Raw genomic sequence first — 27,693 nt, forward strand, 5'->3', positions numbered from 1 at the left:
TCCTGATCATCAGCTTTCTCATCTACAAAGTTATCATCAATAGTGTAGCTTAGTATTAAGTGCTCTTTTGGAAACTTGAAACAAAACGTGAGTCAAGGACAATTGCAAGTGTTAACGAGCATGTGGAGGAAGTAGAACCCTCATAACATTGCTGCCAGGACTGTAAAACGGTGCATCCACTTTAGAAAATGGTTTGGCAGTTCCTTGAAAGGTTAAACATGGAGTTACCACGTGATCCAGTGATTCTCCTCCTAGAAAGCGCTCAAAAAAAGTTAAAATATACACCTCCATAAAAACCTGACCATAAATGTTTATAGCAACAGTATTCATAATATGCAAAAAGTGGAGGTAATCCAAACACCCCTCAACTGACGATTGCATAAACACACCATGGTGTATCCATGCTGTGGAGGACTGGCCATGAAGAGGAGCAGACTACTAATGCACGCTGATGTCAATCATGGGCATCTGAGAAGCCTTGCTCAGGTATTCCCTAAATACCTCAAATTCAGTGTATCAAGCCTGAGCCCCACATCCTCCCCTGTTGACCTGCTTCTTCTCCTTGTCCCTGTCCATCCAGATTCCCAGGAAGCATCCCTGAGGCTCTCTCCTCCACCCATTCTCCAAAGCAGATTCTAAATCTCTCATACCTGCTTCACACCCTCATGGATTCCTGTCTAGAATACTTAGGTTTCTTTGTGGTTACTTCTTTTTTTCCTAAGAACTTCACAGAGGTATAATTTACGTACAATAAAACTTGCTCATTTTAAATGTATGACTTAGTGACCCTTAGTCATCACCACGGTCCATCCAGTTTTCCATCACCACCACCCTCAAATCTCATTTAGTCACTTGCCCGTCTCTCCTTGCCCTAACCCCAAAACTCTAAGCAACCACTCATCTTTCCGACTCTGTAGACTTGCAGCTGCTGCTTAGCCACCAATCTGGTTCTTCCCCAATTTGTTTGTTCCCCCACTGCAGGAGAAGTGGAAGGCTAAAATTCCCTGCAGAACACCTTTTGTGGCTCAGCTGGTAAAGAATCTGCCTGCAATTTGGGAGACCTGGGTTTGATGCCTGGGTTGGGAAGATCCCCTGGAGAAGGGAAAGGCTACCCACTCCAGTGCCCTGGCCTGGAGAATCCTATGGACCCTATAGTCTATGGAGTCACAAAGAGAACTGAGTGACTATCACTTTCACTTTTGCTTTAACACCTTTGAGCCTCAAATGCAGCCTGAACCCTTTGGTGTGGGAGTCAGGCCTTTCATCCTCTGGCTCCTGTCTTACTTCACCAGACTGTCGCCCTTTGTTTCCTCTATGGCACCCTGTGGGCCCCAGCTTGTGAACCACAGCACTTGCCAGTTCCCAAGCATGCCACATTTCTCACACCTCGGGACCTTTGCACATGCTGCTTCCTTCACCTGAAATACCCTTCTCCTACACTCCTGACCCACTGGCTCAGGCACCGTATCTAAAAGGCCTTCCTTGGCCACCTCAGGCTGAGTCATTTCCCCTGTTTCTATAGCTCTTTGTTGATCCAGCCTACATCATAGGACTTTCCTCTTACATTATGTTTGCTGGTTTGCTCATCTGTTTTCTAAACAGAATGTTAGGTCTTTGAGGGCACAGAATGTATCTTATTCAGCTTTGAGTCCCTGTGTTGAGGTCAGCACCTGGCATCAAATAAGAGCTCAATAGAAGACCGAGTGGAAGCAGCGGCATTGCATTTGCGTTAGGTTAACTATGATCTGCATGAACTTTTTCCTGAAAGATTCTTCCTTGGCGGATCAAGTTTATTTTCCTTTGGGTTATAAATGATGCAGTTTGTTAGACACTTGCAGAGTGTGGAACTTTTACACAATTTTCTTAGTCAAAAGGTTAGCTTATGATATTTGACCTAAGAACTTGTGCAATCAAAATACGCATTTTGGGTAGCAAGCTTTAGTCTCATGTGAACGTACTTTAAACATCAACTTGCATGCAGATAAAGCATGCACATCTTCCACCTTATGGAGTACAGCAATTCCAAATGTGATCTTTTTATCATGCAGCCGAGACCTTGAGGCATAAGGTGAATTTCATAATAACACAGGTTTGATTTATTCAAGGGATCCTTGAAGAGTTAGGTATTTCAGAGACTCTCTCGCTATTCTGCGGATCTGAAACCATGATGAGAGAACATACGCAAGGCCACTGCTGGGTCCCTATTTAAGGGACCCTCAAATGGTCTGGGTCTACTCTTGGCCAATCTTATTGCAGGGATTTTGATCTTGACTTGTTTTCTAAGCACTCTGAAATGCGTGTCATCTATCCACTTCCTATGGGGGTTGGGGGAGAAAGGGCAGAGAATGGGGTTGCATTATCCATGTGCATAAATCCTACCCGGCTACTGTCAGAAGCCTGCTGCTGCTCAGGGAAACTTCACAGGTTACCACCAGCTTCAGCCACAGTAACTGCCCCCTTGAGCATTCTCAAACGGCCAACCAATGGGGAGTTGTCTGCCTGAGTGGGGTTTTTAGCCATCTTTCAGTTCAGTTGAAGTGGTAGCTTAAGGACATCATAGAGATTTGTAACGTTCCATGCAAGGTGTCAGGCCCATAAACCAGCATGTCTATCTCGCCAGTGCGCATGGGGAATCGTCTTTCGTCAGTGGCAGAGAGATTGAAGATGACCTTTTACTATTTAATTGTATTCATCAGTTAATAATTCAAGAATACCTAAAAGGGATGATGACTTCTTCATTCAGACTAGAATTCGACTCTTGGAGAACATTAATAGGAAAATACAGTAAAGCCGAAGCACTTTTCGAGCAGCCTGTCGGGAGTGCCTCAGTGTATTGTTTCCCAAAGTTGCCCCTGGCTGGCAGAAAGGAGACCTGGGTCAGCATTCACCTGTCCAGCATCATGGCTCAGTTCCCTTCTCTTTAAAACGAGGGCATTGCACTGATCTCCAGGGTTGGTTTTAGCTCTAAATTTCTGATTCCTCTTAGTTAAGGGTTTAGGAAAATGTAAGGCACGTGCTTCTGACAGTTTTTGGACTCTGGTCAGGGATTATTTATTGCTCATATAGGCATCTTATTTATTAGGGTTTTTTTGTAGCTGGGAATAGATTCAGAGATCAATACATTTTTATTAATGATAGTCCGTCATGCCTGGTAAAGAGATGGCAAGAGAGCTCGTCTAGAATGAGCCCCTTGAATAAGCCTGACACACTGAGCTTAGCTCTGAGCTGCATTTTGGCAGGCCTCTCTGTAAAATAATGACATTGGCAGAGGGAAACACTATGGAAACCTTCCTCACAGCCAGACTCATAAAATCAAAGGGCAGATTTGGGGTGTGTTTCTCAGCCTTGGCTGTATATGTAAATCCCATGACTTTTTGAGTGTAGCATTTTATCTTCAAAAGGACAAAATTTGGCATTTGCTGTGGTCATTAAAAATGATAAATGCCTAAAATGCTTGAGAGTTGGGATTCTTGTAGGTTAGAACAAATATTGTTTCAGGACCAGACGGTACCCTACAGTAGAAAACTTCTCACTGAAGTTTGTCAAATCAGAAAATAAAAAATCCTCCATTATTTTCCCTATAAGTCAGAGGATATTGGGTATAATTGTTGCCACATCTCCTTATAAAAATGAATGGTCTGGGCCTTTTAGAGGTAGATGATGACTCCTGACGCCATGAAGAGATAGCTTTGTGCCCTGAAATGGTTAACTCGCCTCCAGATGGTGCTTCTCAGCCCCTCTGAGCACAGCTCAGATGATATCAAATTCACTGTTCTTTCACATTTGTTTTGTGCCTGTTGCATTCAATTTTCATTCCATTTATGGCTGGAACTTGAAATATTCTATGGTAATTTTAGACAATTTGAAGCCTTCCTCTAGAAATTTCACATTTGAGTTCCAATCTCAGAGACCCCAAAGAGCAAATGTAGCTTTCATTCCCCTCTCCTCCTTTTAATGACCTTAACCCTGACCCCAAGCCTGCTCTCTATAAGTGCCAAACATGATTCATTCTCCTTGCTTGATTTAGTTTTGCCTCTTTAATGAGCCAAGATGACTAGGGAGACCTGATAGCTTATTTGTGCTAATGTAAGTATGCTCTACTAGTTAACTCTTAACTCATTTATTTGTCTTTTACTCTTGCCTAAAATTGACCCTTTGTCTCAGAGATGAAAAGTCCATATTTTAGACAAGGGAGATGCAAACAGTTAACGTTAACAAGCCAGTCAGGAGACAGACATTACCCAGGAATGAAAGATAAAGCAAACTGCTCAAGAAGGAGAGAGTCTTTGTATTGTGTGCCTCTGCACACAAATATGTGTACCATGTTACAGATGACAGTGCAAACGTTCATTAAGAGCATAGTTCACTGTGCAGTTATACCCTAATGCGCTATTTCTCAGAACCAGTTTCCTCTTCTGAGTTGTAGGAGTCATAATGTCTTCAGTAAAAATTTTCGTGCTTGAAGCTTTGCTGTATGAATGTCTTATTTCTCCAGCCTCTCTAGTGTAATTTCTGATCCTGTCTGTGTGTGCAGGAATTTTTTTTGACATGGTGTTTAATGCATGCTGATTTTTTTTTTTTTTTCAATATTGCAATGGCAGACCTGGGCCATCAAGGACGCTTAGAAAGTGATAAGCACGAACAGACTTTTAAAGAGATTTACGATGGTTTAGTTTCTCTGTTGTCTGCCTCTCCACTTTCAGCCCAACTCATTTGGGTTGGTTGGGGTCTGACCGTGGGGTTCTGACAATGTGTTTTTATCCTTGTGAATTTATGCTTGCTTCAGTGTCCAGAAAAAAAAAAAACAAAACACTCCACTATTAAAAACTGATATGACTTTGAACAGTGGCTTGATCCCTGATTATGGCCTCTCCCAGCCATCCCATTTAATTTCTGGCTGGTCCAACTAGTGGCGTTAAAAGCTGCCCCTCCCGAGGTTGCCTGTTCCCTGAGTTGCACTGCACTCACAGCAGTTTAGTCTGGCCCCTTTTATAGGTCAGTGACACCCTTGAGCTTGTATTCCCGTGTCACCACAAATCTTAAAAGATGCAATTTTCTTGGCAGCTTCATCCTCCTGAGATGAATTGGAGGGTGGGAGTGAAGGACAAGGCTCTAATCTCCGTGTTAGGACCAAGGAGGGCAGACACGCCTGTCCTCCCGCCAGGAGCCCCAGGGAGACTGCGGGCTTGAAGGACTCTCTGAAAGAGGGGTTTCCGCAGTGCTACTACTCACACGCTGGCATTTTCGGGTTTTGAAAACAGTCTGTTCTCTTCTGTCTCTGGTTGTGCTTGTCCTGGAACAGTACCGATGGCATCGCTCATCTATGGTACAGCTTGGTGTGCTTGTTCTCTTTGGAAGAAATAAAATGAAAACTTCAAAGAAAATTCTCCTTAAGGCAGTCAAAGAGTTATCTAATCTCCAGCTCTTTAGAGGTGGGGAATCTTTTCTTATGTTAGCCCTGTTATGCCAGATGGTTTCCTCTTAGAAAAAAAAAAAAAGAAGAAATCATAAATGAATTCTGCATGGTCAGGTATTGTCATCTTTGCGGAGAATTTTCTTTGCCTAATGTCCTATCTGATGGGCCATTCTATGTATTATATGCTACATAATCTCCACAAATGTATACTGTGGTCCATAAAACTGCCATACTGTTTTCAGAAACGAGTAATTCACAAAGTAAACCTGAGACAGTGCTGTTAATAAACACAAATTGCAAACAAGAAGGTAGTAAGTGGAAATAATGCACTCATTTAAGAGTAATAAAGCCTTTGATCTTACTTTGAAGGAAAAAGTCTATGTTTAAACTCCCCATTCAGGGACAGCCAGATGCCCATAAAGAGCAGTGCTTTGCTTTGATAGAAAATCAGTGAGGCCTGTCCAGCAGGTCTGGTTTGTAAACAGATTAGTTAAGGGCTCATCAGGACTGATTTGCATAGGATTCAGCTAGCCCCAGTCACTTTTTCAACCTTAATGAGCAATGCTGTTTCCAGGTTGGAAATTACACCATTTTTTTAAAGCTAGAAATCTTAGGTAATTACTTTGTGGGAAAGGGAAAGAATATTCATATAAAGTGAACACTTTCTGTCCACAGCTAATGGGAAAATGATGACCTAAGACTTGTTTTGCTTGCTCTAAATGGTGAAGGGTATAATGAAGGACATAGGTTATGAGTTTAAAATTAGGTTACAAAAAGGTTTTCCTCCCTTTCTGTTATTTGAGAGGTAAAGGAGGATTAATATGAATGATCACAGAAAAAGTAACATTGGACTGCAGACTCAGACCACAGATATTTATTTACCTACCAATGTTTCTGGAGGACCTCCTTAGAGCCAGGCTGTATTCTATGGACCAGGCTTCCCTCCACCAGTGCTCAAGGCAGACAAAAGCCCTGACCCCATGGAGCCTACCTTCCAGAGCCTACCATTATGGAGAAATGGGAACAGTAGAGGAAAGAATTGGGCCAGTTTAAGCGCACGTTCTAAATAAAATCTGCTAGTTAGCAGCCCTCTGCTTGAGAAGTGGGCAAGACTGATATTCCCAGAGAGAAAAGAGCCTCTGATCAGTATAACTGTACTTTTACTTTTGGTTTTCAGAATAATAAGTAATTACCTTGCTATCAGTAATCAAGAATATCTTTTGGAGTGAAGAAATTGTCAAAAGAAAACCTTTGCTTACTCTGATCCTTGAATAGATAACAAATGGGCAGCTCAGTAGAGACAAAGGATAACTTGGAAAATAAACAGTCCCTAAAGAAAATGAAATGATATTGAAAGTTTTCACCTGTGACCTTCCAAAAAGGCAGTGAATTAATGGTGGGCAGTGGTCTATTTCTTTGGCTTGCAGCAGCATCCTTATGCTTATGCAAGATGCTTTTTAAGTATTGTAAACATTGGTGACACTAACTTGCTTAGTTGGGAACTTGAGTTTAAATAATAATCTTCAGCCTTTGTGTCTGGCCTTGTCAAGGCCAAGGACCTCAGCCTTACCCTGCTTCCTAATCAGCACACTCCTATAAATGTCACCTTGGAGACATTCCACTCTGAAAAAAAAAATGCTCCAGCTCTGGTAAGTGTTAGGAGAGAGGCCGGGGACAATTTCATACTGACTTGGCCAGGACTCCAGGTCCTGTCCAGCTAATTCAGATGGATGGACGGTGTAAAGGGAGGCCATGCCCTCTGTTTCTCCAGATGGGTTTGATTAGGCTGAGGAGGAAGAGAAGGTCTTGAGGTGCCTGCTGGTGAAGACTGCTAGGGAAAGGGTTGCAGGGCAATCCAGCTGAGGCCAAGCAAGTCACCTGTACTCCTTAGGAAAGCTGGCTCACGTGCATTCTGTATCTCTCAAGAGAACATATACGGGGCCTTGGAAGGCCTTGTGGTTCCCCCATTCTGGCACCCCCATCCCCCATCCACACCCCCACAGTATTCCTTCATAGGAAGAATCTCCTTCCAGCCTGCCCCTTTCTACATCTCTCTCATCTTCTACATGGGAATATACCTGACAGCCTCTTCAGGCAGGTGTGCTTGTCTGAGAGTAACCCTCTACGTGAGTACTGATAAGAAGGCTCCAGGAACCTGCTTTTCAGGAGTCTGGGCAACACCTGCATCCTAGACACCCCATGGTGGGAAGCCAGGCTGTTCCCCTTCCTTCTCCCCCTCTTCTCTATAGACATCACTCTCCAGTTCACTTCTTCCCAGCTCAGGCCAGCCTGAGGCAGGCCAGCACGGCTAGTGCCGGGGCAGATGTCCAGATGGAGCTCCACGTGGGCAAGAGCCATTGCTGTCACTTGTGTCCCAAGCATCCAGTGCGGTGCCTGGCACACAGTATAGACTCACTAAATACTGCATCTATAGGGAGAATGAATGAATAAATGAGCAAATTGCTGAGATACCAGTTTTCTGTTATAAGCATCCCCAATTTTTATTAGTAATACTCTGACATTCCCCTTTGTTTGGCTCACCAGGAAGAGAGCTGAAGCCAAAGCTCCCATGGGCTCTGCTGTTGTGGGCTCTGAGCGGGAGCGATTGGAGGGGAGGGACTGGCTGCAGTGGGGCTGGTTTGCCTGGTTTCTGGAAGCCTTGGGGTACTGTATGGGTGCTGCCCCATGCCCAGCTCCAGAAGCTCTCCTGAGTTCGAAACAACACTTAGCCCCTGTTTTTAAGGGCCCCAAGGCCAATTCTACGGCATCAGGAAAAGCCCCTCTAAACAGCCAGTTACACATGTAAAGCCACTAGCACAGGCTCTGACCTATAGCAGATACTCAGTCAATGTCCCAGAGTGACTTGTGTCTGGATGCTGGCAGGTGAGCACTTCGACTGGACTCATAGGCCCATTAGTTTGAAATGCTGCTTGGCTAATCACCAAGCTCAGGGGACACAGAAACCCATTGTAGCAGAAAGTCAGAAGCTTTGCTTAGTCTCTTTTTCCTGGGTTCACATACATGACTGAAATAGGTTTAAAACCCCATCTTTATTTTACAAACTTATAACCTAACTTCTGAAAATAATGATGAAAGCCATCCTTCATTCCACTCATCTTCTGCACCTTTTAACACAGCAACAGTGAGGCAGGGTCGTTGGGCCATAAGAGATCAGGCCTGAGTTTGAATCCCTGCTTTACTATGTCCTAGTGTGTGGCCTTGGAAAGGTGACAGCCTCCCTCAGTCTCCATTTTCTCATCTTAAAATAGGGGTGATGATAGTGCCTACCTCATGGGGGTGTTGAAAGGCTTTAAAAAGACAAGATATGTGCAGTGCATGGCACAGTGCTTTCACAGAGTAGATGCTTTGAGCCGGTCATTTCATTCCTAGGAATGCATCTTAAAGAGACAATGAAACGTTTGTTTGTTTCAGCACATAGAGATATATTTATAAGCATAACCCTTCATCTTAGCTTGTTTCATAGCATTGACAGGTCGTTCAGTGCCTTATCTGACCATCGTCTTCCTCAGGCTCTTTCCAGTCAAGCTTTGCCAGGCTTAGGGTCAGCTGGTGAAGAGGTTTGGCTTTAGAGATGTGAGAAAGGTGTGAAGAGCTACCACAGAACTATAGGAACCTCTGCATGTTCCCTACATCTGTTAAATTGTGAATAGAGGCACAGCATAGCCAGTGAAGATTATCCATGCATCTTTGCTTCTAGCTACCTATAAGCCTCCTAGTTACTGGAGAGGAAGCACAAATGACTATTTAGGCAGACAAATATGATCCTAGATTAAATGATAGAGCTGTGGAAACTAAAACAGAACTACTGTGTGGAGGCAGGAAAAGACAGGAGTCAGGAATAGGGGAGAAGAGAGCAGTAAAGAGAGGGCTGCCTTTATCTGGAATGATACCTAGAAAGGAGAAGAACAGTGGCCTTGGAGTATGGCAGACTTATATTGGAACACCAGCATTGCCAACAATTAGCATGTTAACATTTCTAAAGTTAGTTTTCTTAACTTTGTAATGGAAAAGCAGTTCAGAGGGCTTTGGGGAGAAATAAATGAGATGAAAGAGTATCTATAAAGCATCTGACCCATGGAAGATAGTCAATACGATTCAGCTCCATTTTCAAATATTTTGTCCAGGTGTCTCCTCAGGAAAACTGTGTAGTGTACAAGATGCATTGATTTCAAATCCAGAGGACATGATCAATGTAACATCTTTAAAACTGTTTTATGTCCCAGACGTGAAAGGTCTGGTTTATATAGTTTGTATACTTTTTCATTATCTTAGTGAAATTTTAAAGCATTTACCCTTGTACCAACCTTATCGATTAAAGACCCTGTTATTGATTGATTCAACGAGTTGGTTGAGTAGTGAAGAAGATTAGGAAGGCCAAGAGAAGTAGTTTAAAAACGTGAAATGTGGTGCTTAAGCCTCCAGTACGCACTTGTGTTTATCGTCATGGTGAGCTGTGTTCACGTGTGCATGTACTGCATGACTGACAGAGGGCTTTGAAGTTTACTCAAAATCCAACTAAAAAGGCTGCTCAGATTAGGGATGGGGGATGGCAGAAAGCCTGCTTTTACCCAAATGTCCCATGCAGATAAGCACCAGGACACAGGGAGAATAAGAAGCGGTCCTCTCAGCTTGAGTCTCCTGTTTTACTTCGGTCTGTCCAGAGTAGTTGCTAAAGTAATTTACAGTTTGGAAAGCTGTGATCACTCTACCTGAAGCACTAAAAGTTCATGGTGAGGCTCCCAGCTTATCACAGGCAGTAAATGCTCACAAACCATAATGGACTAAAAGACCCCTTGCCTGAGATTCTCACCCAGATGATAATACCACTAAGGCAAAACCCTCCTTCTCCCCCCTTCAGATAAGTAAGTGTGTAGTCTACTGGATACTTTTAGAGCTCACGTATTTATCTTATGCTTTTTGATTTCATTAAACCAGCTCCAAGGCTGGCTTTCGTATTTTCAGTAACGTACCCCTTTTCTTCCCTGTACTTCCCATCTCACTATTAACCTCTGCTCCAGTGGGGCTTTTTGGTGTTTGAAGAGGGTGTGCAGTTTAATCCACCTTGCAGTTAAAACAGGAAAATATGTACACGGAAAATGAGGTTTGCATTCAATCAAGAATTAGCCTTCTAATTTCAATAGCAAAACACACATCCCAGACTTAGCATCAGTGGAAAGCAGCATTGTTGGAAATGATGGAGCAGGAAGCTTACTTCCTGAGTTAGACCATATAAGCCTTTTTGTTTTCTTGGCTTGTGGGATCTCAGTCCCTCAACCAGGGATTGAACCCAGGTCGTCGTCAGTGAAAGCACAGAGCCCTTCCTTAGCACTGGACTGCCAGGGAATTCTTGCTGAGTTTAGAATGATTACCAGCTTCCATCATACTGCCTTCTGGTGAACTCTAACAGTTTCTTGTGTCATAAAAATTATTCAAAACCAATCCATTTAGCAAAATGATGGAATTTATTGATGCCAGAGTACAGATTTATTTAAAAACCTAAGACTTCTATTTTTTTTTTTAATTTTTAATGATTGCTTCAAATATTATAGTATACTGAAATGTCAGAGGCCCTTGGTCCTGTATTTTGACCATCTACATCCACTCTATTTCTAAATGCAATAGAAAGGAAAAGGAGGGCTAGAAAGTATCACTGACTTTGCCTCTTTACTGCTTATCTTTTGGACAGGATGGAAATCTGTCTTTGTTGGCTTTGATTTAGGTTTTTCTTTCTTCCCAAGTAACAACAGTTACCTGTCATCTCGTTCTTATGGACCTGGGACCAGCAGGAATGGCATCACCTGGGAGCAGAAGCCCAGCCCCAGCCCAGAGCTGCTGAATCAGAATCTGTACAGGATCCCCAGAGGATTCCTTTCACATTCAGGTCTGAGAAAACCTGGTGTCTTGAGTAGGGCTCAGCCCATGCTATGTTAGGGGATACTGTGGTTAGGATGTAGTTTGAGGAGGTATTCTTTGGGAGTGAAAACCAGAAGCAGAGGATTTACTGATGGGATACACATGGACCTAAGCTGCTGCCTCATAACTTTGTTTTCCTCTTTGCCCATAATAGTCCCTCCCCTGTTCTTTGTTCCATCATCACATCTTTTCAACTTCAGCTCATATTGGTGCCTAATTTCCTCTATATTTGCCAGATCAAATTCTCAAGAGCTAGAATCTGATTAGCCCAGTTCAGTGTTTTGCTCCCAGCCACCCATAAGTCACTGGCCAGCCTATGGACTGGACTCTTGGATCAGCTTGATGGGGGCAAGTCGTTTACATAACGGCTGCCTCTTGACTGGCAGGCAAGGAGAGAGACCTGAGAGGTGGGCTCCTGGAGAAAATTTTAATGTTTAAAAATTATTGCTGAAGGATTTGAAATCTTTAAGAATTCCAGGAACTTGAGTATTCCAAGAAAAATTGTAAATCCCAGAACAGATATATCAGCCATCTGAGGACCAAAAACTAATAACCCCTTTGATGCTGTAACAGGGTAACCGGACCTCATGGAAGCCCAGTAGCCTTTTTTTACAGGCCCTCCCCGGAGCTGGTTACAGGCTCCATAAACAAAGATGATTCTTTCTGCAGGACATTTCTCTGCTTGTCGGGCCACTCTGTTCTCCCAGCTTCTCCCTCCTGGCTCAGTCTGGACCATGGCGGCAGTGGGACTGATCCTGCTTCCTGTGCGTTTTCCCTTCAACCTGTTCCACCCATGTTTGTCCCTGTGGCCTTCCTGGAGCGTAGCCCCAACTTGGACCTGATCTGCTCGGCCTTCAGAGTTGCCAGGCAGCCGCAGGCGCTTCAGTCGCCCCAGGCCAGCCTCGGCCCCACCACTGCTCACCTGACCGTGGCCCCTGTCATTCTGAAGGGCCTCCCACCCCCTCCTCCCCAGTCCTTGCCTAGAATCTCCTCTGATCTCCATCCACACAAATGCCACCCCCTTTTCAAACAGATCTCCGATGCTGCCCCTTCAGGCTCCCTCTCCTCATTCTCTTCTTCTCAGCAGCTATGACTCTCACACATTACTTTCCTTTTGGGTTTTGAGGGTTTTAAAATTTTAACCTGAGAATGACGTTCCTTTCCTGTTGGATAGAAATCCCTTGGGAGTGGAGACCTTGAACCTCACAGGGAGAGTGAATGGTAGGAAACCAGAGGGATAGAGTAAGGCCTATAGCATCTGGACTCTGATTTCCGTCTGAATTCACACTCCTGGTAGACTTCCTCTCTGTGGTTTGTGTGACCTTTGAACAGACTTCACTGGCCTCTCCCAGCCTCAGCTTCCAGATCTGTCAAGACAAGAACTGTACACATCTCACAGGCTTGCTGGAGGATTGCTTCTGAAGCGATGAGCCCAAGAGGTAAAGCACCTCTTGGACTCCCGAGCGCCTCCCACACCATCAGCTACTGCTCTGGTGGTTACGGGAGGTGCTCAGCAAACGCCAGGCCCTGGTAGTGACAGGAAGTGCTCAGTAAATGCCAGGCCCCGGGCATCTGTGGGACTGGGATGCCTGAGGCTGGGGTTCTTGCCAATTGCCTTCATCTGCGCCTCTGTCGAGGCTTTTATAAGCGCTGCTAACAGGCAGGAGGATGTCTGGGTTTGAGTTTCACCTCCTCAACCCCTCACCTTCTGGAGGAGGTGCTAATGAGCAGTGAAATGACCACCAGGTGGGAGGCAGAGGAGGATGTGGCCAAGGAGCTTGGATATCCCTCTGCTGGATGCTGGGCTTTGGAATCCCTGAAGCCTGACAGGCATCCCTTCCAGAACCCCACACTGCGTCCTACTTGGCACGAAGAGGAAAATAACTGCAGAGTCAGAGCAGTGGTTCTGGTTCCGGAGGAGTTCTGGGAAGGAGCCCAAATGGGGCCTCTTTCTGTCTGGCCCTGTGAGTAAGCTCCCAGCCCCCAGCCTCCACCCCAGGCATCGTGGCATTGTAATAGCTGCTCTTTCTGTTGAGCAGATACTATTTTTATTGATCACCTTCTTGACAGAAATATTAAGCCACAGAATGTTCCTGGCAGGTGGCAGCCTGAGTGCCACTGGCGGTGCATGGACTCGCGTCTTCTGTCCCAGGGCCCTGGCCAGAGCGGGCAGGCCCAGAACTGGCAGCTTCCCAGACACCCAGGAAGCCAGTGAACTTGCTCTGTGTAGGGGTTAGAGTGGAACAGGCGGGCACCAGTGAGCCTTCCCTTCCCCTCTGTGGTTGGGGGCTGTGGGTGAGTTCCAGGTCTTGAAGGAACTGGTCTTCCCAGGGACAGAGAGATCAGTGGCTCTCAATACTGCTGCACTTGAGAACCACCCCAGGGAGGTTTTTTTAAAAAACAAAAACATAGATGCCCAGACCTGATCTCCAGGGTTTCTTATTGACTTGGTCCTGGGGTGGGCCCTGGGCAACCACATTTTTTAAAAAAATTCCCCTAGATGATCCTGATTCGGTCTGGCTAGAGACCCATGATCAGAAATGATCAGCGAGGTCACTATTATATGAAAGAGCACAGGCCTCGGGGTCCAGCAGATGTGGGGATCCCCCTGGACCACTGATTAGGCACCAGCCCATCATGAAGAGGCCCAGTCTTCCAGGTTTTCAGTTTCCTAAATCAGGAAAGGGGTGGTAGTGGTGTTGCTCACCCTGCCCTCAAAACTGGTTCTGGTTCCGGAGTTCTGGGAAGGAGCCCAAATGGGTCCTCTTGTGTAGTTAATAGAAGGAAGGTGTGAGTAGCTTTGGGACCTTAGCAAAGTATTTCTTTACCTGTATTCGTAGGCCTACACTTTACAAATAACAATGTATTTATTTTACATAAGTTATAAAACTTGCACACACTCTACAGTACCGTGGTCTATACTTCTTTTCTCTGTTAGGCTTCCACTGACATTAAATCAGAGATTCTTGATGGGGGCAGAGGGGACAGAAACATGCTCCCTCATGAAGACACATGAGAAAGGGGGTGGGGAAGGAGGCATAGTACACTCTGGAAAAATATGAAATGGGCTTGATGCCAAGAGAGACTTATGGACTCTGTTTTCCGTGTCACCTAAGTGGCTCTCTTTTACAGTAGGCAGAGTATGCCTGACCTCTTCTGTGGAGGGAGATGCTGTACCTTCCCAGACTGTAGGCTGTACAAAATGCTTAAAAAGATAAGTGTGGGACAATGTTATTCACACCTCTACTTTGCTAGATGTGAAAAATACGAGAGACCCCTGGAGAACAATCTCCTAACAAGTCTGTGCTCTTAATGCTCTACGCCAGGGTTAGTAAACTACCATCTGTTGGCAGGCAGCCTGTTTATTCTACAGCCAGCGAACTAAGAATGATTTTTGCATCTTAAACACACACACACATACAGAATATGCAACAGAAACTTTTTGTGGCCTGCAAAGCCCGACTGTCTGACCCTTTGCAGAATAGTTTGCTACCCCTGCCCTACACAATACTGCTTCTGTAACTACCCTGGCCAGACTAGTGCCAAGTAGATGAATCTGACTTATTCTAACATTTTCTGTAAATAGTGGATTTTATAGGGCTAGTGTGTTGCAGATTGGATTCCCTAGGAAGCAGACTCTGAGAGGGAATTTAATGAAAAGGATGTTTATTAAGGAATGCCTTTGATATCATCACCTGTGGAAAATGGGAGAGAATAGATAGAGGGAGAAGCCAAGCTACTGCAGACCTGGCAATAGACTCAGCCATTTCCACAGGTGCTCTGGATGTAGAACATCCCCTTAGAGTGTTCCCAAGTTGGGCTGAGGTGTCTGGGCCTTTATACTCCTGTAAGAGTCCGTTATTGGGTATCAGCCACAGGGGAGGGGTCAGAACTTTGGCAGGCGGCTCTCTGGAGCTGAGGGCATCACTGAAGGAACTGACAACTGAAAGGCTGCCTTCCAGCCGCCGGAACTGCAGATCTTCTGATGAAGGTGGCTTTGGGAGGTGCACTACAGTGTCCATGGCATAGGGCAAACATTCTAGGGCCCTGATGGCAGAATTGTTACAGGTGGGAGTGATTTTTCTAAACTCTTTATACCCTGAAGTACTTAGCATAGGGTCTTGCAAGTAGTATATATTCACTGAGGAGATGGATCGATGCTTGGATGTAATGAATTTTGTTAAGTTTAAGCATAAGGACCTTGTCTTCTAGTTCTTTGGCCTTCCTTTTTGGTTCTTTTCTGCTCCCTCTACCCTCCCCTGACCCAGTCCATTTTAACTTTTAAAATCACCTAGTAATAAAATGCTGAGAACAGAGATGTTTAAAAATATGTGTGGGATGAATAAAAAAAAAATGAATCAATTACAGAATTTTAAATCTAAAATAACTTAAAGTTCTGAGTATTCTAGTGTGTTTCATTATACTTTTATTTTTCATGAAACTCTTCCAAAGTCTCTATTTTTAAAAAATTTAAATGTTTATTAAGAAGTAATTTTTGCTTGTAAAAAAAGAAAACAAAGTACATAAAATAAGTCCTCCCTGTCTAATTATATTAATAGCATGTTTTGTGTTCTTACAAATTTTTAAATGTATATACTATTATTTACTTATACATAGATGTGTCTATTTGTCTAAAAATGGTATTATCATATATATATGTATATATATATGCTATTTTTCCCCCAAAAAGCATATGACAGATATCTTGAGGTTATTACACTAAAGACTGCTTTTTCTTTAGAAAATGCAATGTCCTAGTCATATATGCAGCCCCAAGAATTCAACAAAGGTGATTTGAATTGAATTCGATTTCTAAAGTCTGATCCCCCAGAGCCTTTATTTCTTTTGATCCCCTGGCTTTGGAAACTTGGTTAGGATGGGAAAAGAACTATTAAAAACTTGCCTGAGGGAGGGGGCGTGGAAGTGTTGCTAAAATCCTCTTTGAGCCACGGATGGGGCTGGTACTCACATGAGCAGTGGAGTCTGGCAGATCTTCCTTGCATAAAAAGATGAAGGAATTGTGATAGGAGTAGGATGGATCCCTCCCTGCCAGGCTTAGAAACCCCCAATTGCCTAGGGAGTTCCCTAGGGGCTTAGTGGTTAAGATTCTGAGCCTTCACTGCCCTGGCCCCAGTTCATTCTCTGGTCAGGAAGCTGGCATCCTGTGAGCTGCACAGCATGGCAAAGAAAAACTCCTGTTCTCTAAAAAGCATGAATTCTATGGCATTCGTCTGTCCATCAGTGTCCAAAAGTTACTAACTGAGGCAGGCTTTATGGAGCATAGAAAACCCACTGTTTCTGAAGCTTCCTTGAGAAGCCAGAAGCCATGAAGTTCTATGCCCTGAGGTCCTTGACACTGCTGCATTCACCTCCCAAGACCCACTTCTGTTCATCAGGAGCCCTGGAGAGGGAGGCACTGTTACAGAATGCCACCTCCTCCTCTCTCCGTTCTGAAGGCTATTCTTCAAATTAGCTCAAACAGGAAATTAATAACTCTTATAGACTTGACCTTTGAAAAAGAAACGTTAGATTCTCTTTCCAGTAGCTGGGAAACTGAGCACTAGCAATAGAAGTGTGTGTATGTGTGTGACTCAAAAGAGGGGTCAGTAGCTGCAGCTCTCACCAATACAAGTGAGGGGACAAAAGGCAAATCAAAATATTATCTTGTGATTTGGAACCGTAGACCTGACTCAGTACACGCTTTCACCCCTTGACCAAAATTAGACCTTAACAGGGAAGATGCAGTATGGTCTTTACTCAGGAAGACATCAGGTTTCATTCTCACTTGGGCCTTGGTTTGCCAGGCAATAGGTAATATCCTGGGGCTTCCCAGGTGGCTCAATGGTAAAGAATCTGCCTGTGATGAGGGAGACATAAAAGACACGGGTTTGATCCCTGGGTTTGGAAGATCTCCTGGAGGAGGGCATGGCAACCCACTCCAGTATTCTTGCCTGGAAAGTCCCATGGACAGAGGAGCCTGGCAGGCTACAGTCCATAGGGTCTCAAAAAGTCAGACACGACTGAAGCAACTAAGCACACGTGTGCACGCACACACACACACACACACAGGCAATATCAAGCATCAGTCTCTAATAAAGTCGGCAGAAGGTAGATGAACTACAAAGAAAGAATCCTTGAATGGCTATATACCCCTAAATTTGCCCCAGGCAGAAGTGATTTTCTGCAGTTTTGTTGGTAATTCTTTTGCTATTCAAAGGAACAAAGAACAGCTAATTCAATGATAATAGAGTAAAAATATAAAATAGCATATTGTATGATTAAAAGTAAAATTTGCCATTAATTTAAAGTCTGTTTTTCTACTTAAAAAAATAACCTGAATAATTTTCCGTGTCATTAAATATTATATGTAATATTTTTAATGGCTGTAGACTAGTCCATTGTATAGCTGCTGTATAATTTATTTAGCTATTTTCCTATTGTTAGACACTTGGATTATCTCCAAATTTTAGAAGTAATAAATATTTCTAATGAGCGTTCTTCATATATAATTTTTCTCTGAGGATATATTCCTAGAGGTATAATTGGTAGGTCAAAGGCCCAGTGAAATTGAAAGTTTTTTGATTCTTATTACTAAGCTGCCTTCCATTAAAGCTGTATCTAGTTGCTTTTTAATTGATCAGTATAAGAACTCTGAGACTACGTAAACAATGGTTTTTAACAGGTCTGTGAAAGCTTGAAGCTTGCTGCCTATGCTGCTGTGGTCACATCTGGAGAATTATGCCCAACAGTGCAGGACTGTGCGGAATTCATAGAAGGGGAGTAGTCTGATGAGTTTGTATTAGTCCGGGGAAGCTTCGTGGGGCAGGTGAGGCTTAAGGGAGGCCTTGAAAGCAGGTTATTGACTGGCCCAGAGGTCAAGGAAACAACTGATGTAAAGCAGAGGCCCACCTGTCCCCAATAGGGAGCTGTCGCAGAGTTGCTGGAGGAGAGAATGCGCTTCACACTTCCAAGAGGAGCAGGACCAGGCTGGCTTTAATGGCTGGGGACAGTGAAGCCAGCCCATGCTCCTGGATAAAATGGATACCAAGATCGGGACTCCAGAGTAAGGCAAAGTCTTCATGCAAGGGACATGTCTATCTCCTCATTTGACCTCCACACTTGATGATTCCTCAGAAATGGAAAGAAATTAGGGCTTTTCTCCTTTTCATTATATTAGAGGGGAAAAACACACAAAAAAATCCACCAACCCTGCCGATTTGCTAGATATTCTTGGAAGGATAATAAAAGTAAAACTTTCTTTCTCTTTCAGCAGAATAGAATTAGACTCACCTTGTTACAGATTGTGCTGCTACCAATTAAAAAGAGAGGGAAAAACTCTGCTGAAACATTCTCCACTTTCCAGCTGCTTTTATTTAATCCATGTAGTTTAAATTCTCCAAGGACCTTAAACTAAATTGACCACCAGATATTGAAAAATAAAACAAACTGTTAATTAGAGGGATTGCAAAGAATGTCTTTCCTTTGGTTTAGGAAAGTGGAGAGGATGTTGGATGAGAGCCCCTTCAAAAGTAGGGGAGAAAATGTTTAGGGAATCTTTCTTTCTCTCGAGGGATTCCAAAGCAAAGATTTGTAAAGACTCTGCAAATAGCCTGGACAGCATTGGCTCTTGTTAAAACAGGTAGGGACCTCTTTAGAGATTGATGAAAGGACGCAGTTTCCCCACTGGGAGAAGGTACAAGGAAGCCTGAGCATGGACCCAAGCAGGACTCGCCTGGTGGAGACGACCACCTGCCTCCCCGCTCACCGATGACCAGGACCAGGAGGAGGAGGTATCCTGACACCAGATGTCAGCTGCCAGGGCAGACCTCACCTGCAGGAGCAGGCCTAGTCTGCACCCATTGCTTAAACACAGCCTGGGTCTGCCAGGAAGAAGTTGCTTCTCACGGGGGCACATTACCTGGGAAGCATCCAGCTTGGACCAGGGAAAGGTACATGCTGGAGACAGTGGTGGGCAGCAGTGCCCTCTCCCTGCCTGCACCCAGGTCCAGCCCATGGGCGGTGGATTTTGAGCTCAATCTCCACCCTGCATGGCTTGGATTGCAGGGTCATGTCACTGAATTCAAAAGCAGAACTTTGGGAGTCAAGAAATGGAATCTTGGATTTTTAACTTTTTGTTGTCATATGTTAAAGAGTATGAGGTGTATGGAGTGATAGTCACACTGCCCAGGTGACTATAGGTGACTTGTTTTTCCTCTTTGAACCCATCTCCTCTCTGTAAAATGGGGCTAAAAATAAAATACAGCTCAGAAGGTGTGAGGATTAAGTGAAATGATGCTCTTAACCATCTAGCAGGGACCTGCAGAGAGGAGGTGCCAGCAAGTTGGGTCTTATTCACAGTCCAGAGGAAATGGTACCTGGGTTGGGACCTCCACTGCATTTCGGGGTCAAGTAAAGCTTACAGGGTTCTCATTAAAAGGAAAATGTATTTCTTTTAAAAAATTGTATAGGACAAATGCATTCCTTCTGGGCAAATAAGCCCAATGTAAAGTGGGATTCAGAGGTAGAGAGGCGTGCAGTCGTCTGTAGGACTCCAGGCCAGGTGAGTATCCACTAGAGGAAACCAGGCCCCCAAGCAATGGGTGGGTGGGTGGCTGGATTTTATACTTTTTATTTTACTGCTTAGTGCCCTACTGCTTTGGTTGAGGCCTTCATTTCCTTCATTTTCTCTGCATCAAACGTATGTACTTCTGTAATAATTCTGGCCTCTGTGGGAAGCCTGTGAACAATTATGTAGGCATGTATAACTGTATGGCGTCTGTCCCCAGGATTTCAGTCAGGGGACCTCTCCACTCCACCGGCCTCTGCACACCCGGATTGAGAGCCCTGTGTTTTCATTTTGCCTGACTCAGGGTCTAATCACTGTCCACTAGGTGACCAGCCTCTAGCATGAGTACTGCCCCAGCGCCATGGAGAGGCTGACTCAGTTCAACAGGGTACGTGGAAGGGGAAGGGGGTCATGGCCTGGTCATTTGCAGACGGGTCATCCCTAAGGATACACGAAGACTCTTGAAAGCCACGGAGCCTCACATTCAAGGCTGGGCACCTCCAATCGGCTCCTGGGGCCCAGGCTAAAGTTAAATTGCACTGGGCAGCAACCCAGTGGTGGAGCTCACAGAGCCCCGTGTGGTGTAGGCACGTTTCTCCATGGCACCTTCCCCTTCAGAAGCAGGGAGGGCTGTGAGTGGTGGGTGCTAAGTCGGGCTTTTGAAGGTCACTCAGAAACCTCTCCTGCTGTCCAGGCAAGGTTTTCACTTTCCCGGCATTTGCCAGGCTTCCTCCCTCTCTCTGCAGCCTTAAGATACTCCTATTTGGCTACAAATATGTCAACAACTGACATCTTGGAAAAGAATAAATGGGCCAAGTCAGAGTTTGATGCTCTGCCTCTTAAAAGTCACATCCAGTTTGCCAGATGGCAGGAGTGAGAATGGGATTTAATGTGGACAGTTGGCCAAGTCACCCAGAGAGAGGCTCCTCCTCATCATCAGAGCCCTCACCACAGAGTTGTCTCCCAGCTGAGGACCATGGTCATGTTCCCTTGCAGCCCACCTTCCTGTGGATTCTCCCTCCCTGTTTCTTCTGCATCCCTAGAAATCCTGGCTATGCATCATTGGAAATGTGCTACCTAAATATTATGCTCACATTATTCCTTCAGTCCCCAAATGTGTCATTGCTGCTTACTGTACAGAACAGTATCCTTTGCTGTGTATTTATTGTGTTGGGGTTTTAATTTAATCAATTTTACTAAGTAATACAACCCCCTCGCTGCCCTGACTTATAATAATTAACGTGGGGCACACAGACACTCCTGCATGTATTCACCTACAGTATTTTTTTGGAATGCTTCTGCAGCATTAGCACACAAAGACCAAATTCAGCCTCAAACACAAAACAGGAACAATGCTTACCTAAGTTTTGTTCATCTCGGCTGCGGAACCTTGAATGTAATAATTAGGTTGGGTCTACAGATCAGACCTCCCTGGTCCAGGTGATCATAGAGGCTGGGTCACAGACTCTGAGTGTGCTCCTTCATACAGGGCTTGTACTCTGGATTCACCTCCACCATCTCCACATCGCTTTGTACCTCGAAAAGCTGGCCTCCTGGGGCTGCCTGGCCCCAGGCTTCCTGCCCTCCAGCTGTTGGTTTGCTTTGGCCAATGGGAGGCACTGGCAGGAGATCAAAGGGCAGGAGTTGAGAAAGGTCAGGGTATTTATCCCACTGGCTCCTTCTTTCCAGGCTACAGTCTAAGATGTCTTAAATCTTGACATCTGCTTCTTGCCTTCAGTCACTCTATCTCAGCTATTGCTTCTGCAGTTCTCTTGAGAAAATCTTTTCAAACTGAGCCTTTGATTTCTTTGCAAGACTCTGTTTCCCTCTAACATGCTCTGCAAAATTCTAGCTCTGCCGGCAGAAGGCTTCTGTCTCTCTTTAAACTGAGTGTGCGTGTGTCCATCCTCTCAGGAAGAACCAGCATTGTTCTGTACACTATCACGAGAGAAGTGGAAAACTCCTTTTGGTGGAGTCACCGCTTTCTTGTAACAGAGTTAGTTCTCTCTCACCTTCACTGTGCCCAGGCCCAACTACCCTGTGCGAAGTCATTACCTGGCCCATCATGAAATTTTCTCTGGGTGTTATTCTCTAACCGTGTCACAGCAGATTGTATCTTCAAAGATGGATGCAATAATATCTCCCATCCCCCGTGCTCTTTTGCAATGTGACCTTGACACTCTTCCCACTGAGAAGTGGAATTTTTCTCTTTCTCTCCCCCTGCTTGGACATGGGTAAGCTCATGGTTGTGTCCACCAATGAAATGGGGCAGAGGGATTCATTGTGATTTCTGAAACAGGGTCAAAGTCTAGTTGGCTTTGATATGGTCTTCTTGAAATGCTCACTCTGCAAAGGCCCCCTCCTGAGACCTTCCTCTCAGAACTTAGCTAGTAGGATGCAAGAAGCCCAAGTTGTTGGGGAGTGGTCTAGTGAGCATCCCAGTTGAGCCATCCTACCATCTATCCCAGCTCAGGCAGCAGACAAGGGAGTGGAGATCCTCCAGTGGGGGAGGTAGATACATGTGGGAGGTGGATCCTCCAGTTCCAGCAATTCTAATCCCTCACAGTCCAAATCTTCCCAAATGAGGCCCCGGTCATTACAGCACAGAATAACCATCCCCACTGTGACCTTTTCAACACTCGATACCTGGGATCCATGAGCATACGACATGGTTGTTGCTTTACACCACTACGTTTAGGGGGGTTTTGTTATGCAGTCATGGTAACTGGACCACATTGTCCACTGCTGTGTGGTTACCTGGTGATGGGAGCCGCTGATTTGTTCAGAAATGCACTGTACCCAAGAACTAAACTTTAAACAACAGCGCCTCTTCATTTCTATTCTAGAAGGAGGGGAGATAACAGAAGTTTAGATTTTTTTCCAAACACTGATTCAGTGATTTGAGAACAAGTATGGGTATTTAAAATCAAAGGATGCTATAAACATTCAGTATACTGCTCAAATTCCAGCGCTACTTTTATAATGTGGGGCTGCAAGTTTTCCTCCCTTTGCAGCAGTTGCCTCTAATCTTGCAGCCATCTGTCCCAGCTCTGATGAAAATAGAACACCCCTTGTCTCCTCTCCCTGGTCCCTGCTCAGATTACATGCTTATATTAGGTTGAACTGTATGAAATTGCCATTTTGTAGGTCATAAATGGTTAAATCTTAGTAATTTCATGTGGTTCAACCTAATGTTAACCTCCAACTCCTCAAATACATGTACTGAATTGTATTTGAGATCTCAACCTAAATGAGACTTGCTCTCTGCTTCCCTTTCCTGCCCCACTCCAGCTAAACTGGATTATCTTGTATCACATCATCTTGTCCTTTCCTCCAGAGCACCTGTCACAATTTGTAATTATATGTGTGTTTATAATTTAATGTCTAATACCCCAACGAGACTTACGTAAACACCATGAGCACTGCATATCGTTGTTTCCAAGCCCCTCATGTGGGGCCTGGTATCTCATAGCCACTCAATAAATGTCAGCTCAATTAATGTATATACAATGTGGCTCTCTTCACATGTAGACAGTGTTTTTATTCGATTTCCAGAGCATCCTGAAACCACTGTGGTCCTTGTCATCGTATCTGCAAGCTTCTAGAGCAATGAATGGTTTCTAATCCAATGGTCCATTAGACACACTTGGAAAGATTTTAGAAAATACTCTGGAGACTGCCTTCCAGTCAATCAAATCAAGGTCTCGAAGGAAAAAGGATGAGCCCAGTCACGGTTGGGAAACTGTTTGGGAAGGCAGAGACCCCATCTACAGAGATCTCTATGCTTGGTGCTGCAAAATTATAATGCTTTCTTGCTATTGCCCCTGTGGTAGAGCTTCAGATCTCAATCAGGTAATTTTGTTCTCAGTCCCAGTTGCCTTCTTTGGGCACATTAGATATTGTTACCAACCAGTAAGCTTTTGAGAACCAATCACACTTATTTTGCAAGGAATTATACCAAGGAGTAAGTACCCCCAAATCTGCTCCAAATAAACATGAAATCTAAATTGAAAGAATGTGTGCTTCTAAGTGGGTTCTTCCACCTCTCCTTCCAACAGTACTCCCATGCTTGGTTTAGTCACTAAGTCGTGTCCGACTCTTTTGTGACCCCATGGACTGTAGACCTCTAGGTTTCTCTGTCCATGGGATTTCCCAGGCAAGAATGCTGGAGTGGGTTGCCATTTCCTTCTCCAGGGGATCTTCCCGACCCAGGAATTGAACCTGGGTCTCCTGCATTGCAGGCACATTCTTTACCATCTAAGCCACCTCTTCCTATAGAGAAGCTCTCAAGCCATCACATAACTTTCTTGCCCATCTTTCCAACTCTTGGAATTTTCCATAAGTCACCATTTAAGGGAAATCCACACACCTATCCGTTCATATTCATTTGATATCCAGTGAATTCCATCAATGGAGTCGGCTCTGGGAGCCATTCTTTCTATCCATCCATACTCATTTGAATACTGAACACCCACTGTGTAGCCTTTCTATGTGTGTAGAACCAGCTCTTACCCATTAGAGGGCGCACCAACCTGAATAAGGCTTAGTCCTGCCCCCAATAAGCTCATGTAATGAGAAATTGAAACAATGTGATATGTGCTATTTTAGCAACTTGTAAAGAGTATCATTGGGACACAGTGAAAAAAATGATTAATTATTGGTAGGAGAAATAAAACAAAGCTTCACAGCGGCAGTATTGGCTGGACATAGATAAGTAGGAGTCCACTGGAGGCAAAATTGGCAAGTTACAGATTGCTGCTGCTGCTGCTGCTAAGTCACTTCAATCGTGTCCGACTCTGTGTGACCCCATAGACGGCAGCCCATCCCTGGGATTCTCCAGGCAAGAACACTGGAGTGGGTTGCCATTTCCTTCTCCAGTGCATGAAAGTGAAAAGTGAAAGTGAAGTCGCTCAGTCGTGTCCAACCTTCAGCAACCCCATGGACTGCAGCCTTCCAGGCTCCTCCGTCCATGGGATTTTCCAGGCAGGACTACTGGAGTGGGGATGTCTGGACAAATGCAAAACCTAAAAAATTAGAATAAACCTGAGAGTCCTGGATATAATCAAAATAAATCAAGCAGTAGATAGGTATATGTCAGCTCTTTGTTCTGAATGTGGCCTCAGACCACAGAAGGCCCTCTTCACATTTCTTAAGAACAAGACATGTTGTGCATTTGTTCCTCACATTCACAAAAAATTAATCCCATTTTCATAAACTTTATTGATTCCACTGTGCTGTTTATAGCTATTGATTTTATATACTCTTCTCATCAAACTGAAAGTTGATTATTTTGCTTCATACATATTGTAGTAATTAGATTGCTTACTTTAATGGCACAATAGCGTTTGTACACGTTGCCAGTGACACTGCTGACAAAGCACAGTTTATCTCACTTTACTGCATTGTTCTTATTAATTCTCCCAGAGCCAACTAAGCTCTGTTTCTCTTGGGAATTGCCTGAGAGGCAGAAAGTCTTATTTCTGTTCCATTTTGGTATTCCTAGGGCTGAGAAATATTTTGAATTGGTCTCACTTTCCAGTAAATTCAACCTACCCTGTTCTAAACCAGGGTTTGTTTCAGTTATCTCTTGCTGGATGACAAACCACACCAAAACTTAATGACTCAAAATAACGACAATAGTTTATTGTCTTTCATAATTCTGAGGGTTGACCAGGCTCAGCTGGATGGTTTTTCTGCACTGTGTGGTGTTGGATGGGATTGCAGTCATCTATGGGCTTCACCAGGGTGGATTTTCTAAGCTGCCTCACCAACATGGTTGGCAATTGGTCCTAGCTTTTGGCTGGAAGCTCATCTGGGACTGTTGACCAGAGCACCTTAGTTCTCCTCCATTCAGTTTTTCCACATGGCTTGAGCTTTTTATAGCATAGTGAGGATTCCAAGAGGAAACATGTCTAGCACACAAGAGCAGAAACTGCAGGCCTCTCAAGGCTCAGCCTTGGCAATTACACAGTGTCATTTCTACTGCTTTCTATTGGATGAAGAAAGTCACAGGGCCAGCCCAGAATCAAGGTGAAATGATATAGATCCATCTCTTGATGAAATGAGTGGCAAAGAACATGCAGCCATCTTTAATTCATTGTATTTTCTCCTATAGAGATCAATTTACTTGCTGAGGACAGAGTATGCCACAAAATGTATCTCTGATATTGTGCAGTTGTTTCACAAATGTACAAGTCTATTGCATTTCTTGGGCTTCCCTTGGGGCTCATCTGCCTGCAATGTAGGAGACTTGGGTTTGATCCCTGGGTTGGGAAGATCCCCTGGAGAAGGGAAAGGCTACCCACTCCAGTATTCTGGTATGGAGAATTCCATGGACTGTATAGTACATGGGGTCACAAAGAGTCAGACACGACTAAGTGACTTTCACTCACTTTGTAATTGTAACTGTTGCATTTCTTAGAAAATCAACACAAAGGCCAGCATGACTACCCCACACCCTTTTAAAGCACTTTTACTATAATGGAGAGTAATCAGGCTCAGACACTATGCTTCTGTTTGCTCTTCTAGCTCACTGATATTGATGACCACTGTGAAATAAAAGCATGCTTGCATTTCATTTTTTTCGTTTATATTTTGTCATTTTTGCATTGAATAATACTTCTATATCCTTTACAAACTCTAATCAAAAAAGAGCTCTAATCAAAGCAGGCTTATTTAGGTTTTCTGGAGAACAAAGGTATATACAAAAGAACAATTCACCAATTGTTCTGATCTGATGTTGAGATTAAGTTAACCCTTAGCCATAACATTTTGTCCAAGGCAATTTTTTTCCTAAATATTTCCAGGTTTGGTCTAACATTTTGTATAAGTTCATTTGTTCATTAATCCATCCATCCATCATTCATACATTACCTTTTGGATATTTCCACTTGGATAACCTCCTGTGGCACTGTTAACACAGAGATGAATGAGGCAGAAGCCCTGCTTAAAGTGACCCCACAACTTGAGGAACTGAAATGTACACAACATTGTAACACACCAATGATGGCATAAAGCAAAGGGTAATCACTTTTGCCTGGGTGAGTCAGGGAAGACTTGTGGAATATGTGGGGGGAATGGCAAATGCAAGGTGAAGGGCAGCAGAGGAGCTGGGAAAGTGGGGGCTGGAGCAGTTTGGGAACAGCATTGAATGCTGTTTTGGTCATCTTGGTATAGGTGATGGTGAGAAGGCAAAAGGTTTTTGATAAGTAATTGCTTTTGGCAGTGTTGTGTAGGAACTGGAGGAGGGTGTTTCAGGAAACAACCTATAGAAGAAACACACAAAGGTAGGAATGGGAGGCACATTTGGAAAATTCGCAGAGGAGCCAGGATTGCTAGAGAAGTGGAGGTGGCCTGGGAAAGCTAATGGCCACTCATGAAGCCATTTCAGGTAAGTGCCCAGGCACCTGGCCTTTGGTCCCCAGTCCTCTGTGATCTGTCTGGACACCTCCACCTGTGCTGTTTCTCCATGGTGTCATAGCATGGTTGGACTTCCTTCCCAGCTATCAGTCCTTCTTGGCTCTTCATGCTGCCTGCACTGTGGGGCTCCCCAAGTGTGCCTTGTATGCGAGGGTCCCCCTGCTGTGTTTCCCCATGGTACCTCTACCTCCTAGTATGCCCCTGGTCCCTTGTCTTATTGGGGTGGGGGTGAGGTCACAGACCTCCTGACTGCTTTAACTCTCAGTTTCTAAGAAAAAAAATACCCAAACGACCCAGAGTTAAGATCTCAAAGCCCTTTATAATCTGTAAAGTTGTGTGCAAATAGTATTATTGCCAT

The sequence above is a fragment of the Bos indicus genome, chromosome 4 (genome assembly GCF_029378745.1).
Source record: "Bos indicus isolate NIAB-ARS_2022 breed Sahiwal x Tharparkar chromosome 4, NIAB-ARS_B.indTharparkar_mat_pri_1.0, whole genome shotgun sequence".
Lineage (NCBI taxonomy): Eukaryota > Metazoa > Chordata > Mammalia > Artiodactyla > Bovidae > Bos > Bos indicus.